Source organism: Mytilus californianus, unplaced genomic scaffold (genome assembly GCF_021869535.1).
Source record: "Mytilus californianus isolate M0D057914Y unplaced genomic scaffold, xbMytCali1.0.p SCAF_23, whole genome shotgun sequence".
Classification (NCBI taxonomy): domain Eukaryota; kingdom Metazoa; phylum Mollusca; class Bivalvia; order Mytilida; family Mytilidae; genus Mytilus; species Mytilus californianus.
The window spans coordinates 7012861-7018860 of NW_026262672.1; positions in this window are offsets into that span (position 1 = coordinate 7012861).

The following is a 6000-nucleotide window of genomic DNA, read 5'->3' on the forward strand; positions in this document are numbered from 1 at the left end:
TCAAAAGAAGAAAAATTGGTAATTTTAAACAATGCAAACAATATTTTAGTATATTTTCTCAGATAACTATATTAATTTAATAAAAAAAACAACCAATTCTGAACCATAAAAAGTACAAAAATACAGAGGCGGTCAATAATTTCCATTAAAATATAGATACATTTTGAATTCTTATTCAACCAAAGCAAAAAATTATGTTTATTTATCCTTAAATTATTCTCATTTTATACATGTGAACTTATCTGAATGCATTAATTATGACTGATTGCAATTGACGTTACATTATTTCTGATATAAAAGGAGAAATATTTGCATTTTTAAGCAACACGAACAAAAATGTAGTATCTTTTTCCTGAAGATCAGAATATTTTATGAAAAACAATCAATTCTGATGTACAAAAAAACTGAAATTAAATGGCGGTTCCTAATTTCTTTCAAAATAGTGAAATTATTGCATTCTTATTCAACACAAACTAAAGTTTTAAGTATTTTAATCATTTTTTTTTTAATTCTACCAAAGAAACATCTCTTGAGGCCTTTTAAATAACTTATCACAAATAACATTGCATTATTTTTTTATAAGAAGAAATATAGGTAATTTTAAACAAAAATTAAAACAACTCTCTAAATAAATTAATCCAAAGAAAGCTTTATGTATCTTTATCGTTATTTAACTTTTATTTTCATCATCTAGCGACATTAAATAGAGACCCCCAAGGGTGACTGGGGAATAGAAGTATGGTCACCATTGGTCTTCCTCCGACCGGCAGTAAAACCCTTGCTAAAGTGGGGCGTCCGTTTGGCTGTGCGGGATGTACAAATTTGCAGCCAAGTCCGGTCAGAATGGGGACGTTAAATCCGATGCCTCGTGTAAAGAGAGTGCCACGCTCTTTGCACGTTAAGAACCCTTGCAACAACTCTTTGAGGGGTCCGTAGGTGACCTGTTGCAAGGCTAAATTTCTGTCCCTATCCAATATACCCTCATTTCCCGTGGCAGCCTAAATTTCTCCGACCTTAATCCAAGCCGCCCCTATTACAGAACCTACCTATTGTATTTATTGTTAATTTATTCTCGTCCTGAATATGCATGAAATATTTGCCACTGGACGTTAAGCAACCAACAATCAATCAATCAATCAATTAAATAGAGTGTTTATATTAAATGATAGAATTTTATCGCTTTTTAGTAAAGGTGTCTTCGTAGAGGTCTGCGTTTATCGACCTAAATACTTAGGAGTTCGTTTTACATAAGAATTTTAATTATATACGTATCCTTCCGATCCGTGCATACTATTAATTTACTGATCGATCGCTGACCGTTGTCACGGTAACTCTCACATAGCTTATACTATCTGTCCCTATCTTATACCCTCATTTTCCAGTGGCAGTACAAATTTCCCCGACCATCATCCCGGATGGCCTCTTTTACATGACCTACCTATTATATTTATTGTTAACTTGTTCTCGTCCTGAACATGCATGAAATATTTGCCACTGTACGTTAAGCAATCAACATTTTTTTTTTCTCCATTTCTTTTTAATTTAATTTCGACTTTAATAATGTCAAGGTATTTATCTTAAAATTGCTTTTTTGGGTTCCTTAGTACTTTCACACTTTCTTTTTGGGGGCATAAATATTAAAACATACAAAGCAAATGGTCAAACAGCCGTAATGTATTATTTTACAGACAGAAAAATCTTCAAAAAGTTACAGGACATGGACATGGAAATTAAGGCAATGCATCAGACCATGCAACAAATCCATCAATTTAGGTTAGAAGGCCAGATAAAAAAAGATAATTGCAAAGCGGTAATATGTTCTCAATTCCGGATGCTTGTAAAGTGAGTGCTATAATAATAAAGTTTTTATTGTATTGATTGTATTTTGTCAACCAGAAATTATCATTTTCGGAAATCGTGGAATCGGCTGTTATATTCGATATTTGCTGGTTTTTAGTCGGTGCTCAATACAATTTAATTTTGTTGTCAGTAAATTCATATCAATCTGAACATTATTGTTAAAACATTTGAGCATTCACAGTCCTACAATCTGTCGCTACTTACATGTATATATTTAAACATTGCACACGGTTATATTTTTCTATGACTGTTAATGACGACTATATGTTAAATCCTTCGGTTTGATATTTTATCATTATAAACGTTACCTATTTATTGCTTGTTTTGTCTTTCAAGAAGCTTTCAGTATCGACGGGTATTTCTAAACTTTGTGTCTTTTGTGTTTCTGTAAGTTTTGTTATGTGTGTTTTGTATCGATCTGGTATTTATAGATTGTCCTGATGTTTTACTGTTACACAACTGTCTCAGGTCAGCATACAGCCATGTTTGTCCCGCCACATTTTGTATGTGTATGTCCCTAGTCACGATCCTGTAATTCGGTAAATGTCCTTTGATGTAGTATATCATATTTGTTTTCCGTTTATTTTTTGTAAATCAATAAAGACGTTAGTTTTCTCGTTTGAATTTTTTTACTTTTATAATTTTGGGGCCTTTTAAAAATTACTTTTCGATATGGTTTTCTCATTTGGTTGAAGACGGTACAGTGACCTAAAGTTGTTGTCTTTTACGTCATTTGGTCTCTGGTGGATTGCTGTCTCATTGACAACGATACTTACTTATCATCTTCTTATTTGATATGAATGCCGGTACTTGGTCTATTTCGTTAATAAGATATGAGTCTGAAAGGAAACTTGTATCCATAAGAGTATAGTCAATGGCCGTTTTTAACACACTTACTTGAACAAGATAGACTTTTATATCAGATCTTTAAACTTGTGTAATGGATTACTTTATTTGAGGCGTCATATATTGCATGAACAGTGACGACGGGTGTCTTATACTAAAAGCAATAGGTCAACTATATTTGCTGTATGAATGATTGTAAGGTGTATATGTCTATCTGGCAATAATCTTCTGACTATGACCTTAGTGGTCAATCTTAAATTGTCCTAGTTATTTTTTGTTTCTCAGATTCTATGATATGGATTATGTCAATATATAAAGCATGTAATAAATATATGATGTACACGTCTGTCTGGCGGGGCTCATTTGACCTTGACATCATTTTCATGGTTCTTTGATCAATGTTAAATTTTCCTTGTTAAATGTTGTTTCATAGAAACATTGTGCAATATATCAAATATATTCAAAGCAAATTTGGTGTATGAATTGATTGTAAAATGTACATGTATTTCCAGTTTGGTTTATCTGACCTTAACTTCATTGTCTTGGATCTAGTTCAGTTTATGTGATATTTGTAGAAATAAAAACTTAAGGATGTATTCTTCTGACGTTTCAGTCTCGTTGAAATCTTGTTCTGGAATTATTTCCAAAACATGTGATACAAGTGGAAAATATCGATGAATTTAAAAAGTATTATTTTCAAACATAACTCTGTGAATAAATTGTGTATTTACAATGAACAGTTTTTGAGTAAACCAGATTTCAAATTTTACGACCAATCAAGTCAGTCTTTTTAGCCAAAATTTTGAGAAAATGGGTGATTTGTACAAAAAATGATTTTACAAGAATCATGTACATCCCATATCATTTCTGTCTTTTCAAATTTCTTAGATATGTATGTTTTCAATCATTTATAACTAAAAAGTTAAAATAATGTGCATTTTGTTCTTAAAACTGAGAAAAATCACAAGTTTACAAAATTGACAGCATCGTAAATTTGACACAAAAAAAAACATCAAAATATGATATAACTTTCTTATAGTAACACCTACCTATAGTATTTTTTTAAGTTAAATTTATTCAGATTGGTCCATTTCATCTTTATTGAAAGTATGAAAAAAAGTTTAATTGTGGAACTGTGGTTTTTTTTCACGATAATAGCCCTAAAAAAGGTAAAAAATGATGAAAAATGGGAAAATCATCAAAATTGGGTATTTTCAAAGGGCCGTAGCAAAAAAGGTAGTGCAACACCATATGATTTTTTCTTCACCAACTCCCCCCAAGGGTGACTGGAGAATAGAAGTATGGTCACCATTGGTCTTCCTCCGACCGGCAGTAAAACCCGTGCTAAAGTGGGGCGTCCGTTTGGCTGTGCGGGATGTACAAATTTGCAACCACGTCCGGTCAGAATGGGGACGTTAAATCCGATGCCTCGTGTAAAGAGAGTGCCACGCTCTTTGCACGTTAAGAACCCTTGCAACAACTCTTTGAGGGGTCCGAAGGTGACCTGTTGCAAGGCTAAATTTTTGTCCCTATCCAATATACCCTCATTTCCCGTGGCAGTCTAAATTTCTCCGACCTTAATCCCTTAATCTATTACAGAACCGACCTATTGTATTTATTGTGAACTTGTTCTCGTCCTGAATATGCATGAAATATTTGCCACTGGACGTTAAGCAACCAACAATCAATCAATCAATCAATCTTCACCAACTATTTTTTTACTGTCATATAAACCCAAAAATCATGTGTAGAAAAAAAATTTAATTCTAGAAATTTTTGGCTCCTCAGAGGTGTACATCTTTAATAATAAGGACTATCAACATAAAATCAATAGTAAGTAAGAAAGGCAAGATATTTTTTTAATATAAGGTCTAGGAGGAAAACTTTCTATTCTTCTTGTAGACTGAAGTAAGTGAATTGATTCAAGAGGAAATGGGCAGGCAGGCAAAAATTTCCGAAATAAAGAAAGCTTTATCTTTTGTAAAAAGAAAGTATTCAACTGAATACAGGCCAGCCATTTATAGAACGGTAAATGTAGTTTAAATGTTACTGTCATACAATTCAATAAAAAAAAAACAGATTTTTTTTTATACCTATCTACTAACAAGATGAAATTGTGAATGGAGATGTGTATTGTGTCAAAGAGACAACAAACCGACAACAGAACAGAAAACAGCGCAAGGCCATCGACGGGCCTTTAACACAGCGAGTAAACCCCACACACAGAGGCTGTCTTTAGCTGGCCCCTAACCAATAATGAGTACTAGCTCAGTGAAAATAGACATCGCACTAAACTCCAAAACATATAAATGAACTAAAATAAATAAAAACCAAACCACAAAACCAAATAATGTATGTTTTGAATAATATCCAGGTCAACTGCAACTAAATTTAATTATCACTTAACAATGAAGGCTGAAATTAAGCTAAGATTAAGCAAAGCATGAAGTTCACAGCAAGTTCACATCAAGTTCAAGAAAATGCCATTCACCTGCATCTACTCAAACTTAAGAAAAAGAAAAAAAAACGTAGAAATTCATTTGACTGCTAAGTGCTAAATCTGTTACGTATTCACTAGTTAGATTTGCTTCCACACTGCATGCTGTCACATGATCAATTAAAATGTCGTAAAGTAGATCAGAGCAACTATGGAACAAACTAAAGAGAAGCAACTACGGAGTTTGTTCGGAAACTACACCGACGCATCAACAGCAGACAAAGAAGTTGTTGATTACAGAAAACAAATGGTGTTGATAATGGTAAATAAGATTGATTGTTTGTTGGTTGCTTAACGTCCAGTGGCAAATATTTCACGCATATTCAGGACGAGAATAAATTAACAATAAATATAATAGGTAGGTTCTGTAAGAGGGGCGTCCGGGATTAGGGCGGAGAAATTTAGACTGCCACGGGGAATGAGGGTATATTGGATAGGGACAGAAATTTAGCCTTGCAACAGGTCACCTACGGACCCCTCAAAGAGTTGATGCAATGGTTCTTATCCCAAAGAGCGTGGCACTTTCTTTACACGAGGCATCGGATTTAACGTCCCCATTCTGACCGGACGTGGCTGCAAATTTGTACATCCCGCACAGCCAAACGGACGCCCCACTTTAGCAAGGGTTTTACTGCCGGTCGTAGGAAGACCTGTAGTGACCATACTTCTATTCCCCAGTCACCCTTGGGGATGGTAAATAAGAAGAATTTTCAGTAACAAAATTAATCACATATAATATTTACGCCACATTCTATATGTCAACTGCAAGTATACTATTAAACATGTTTTAATTCATT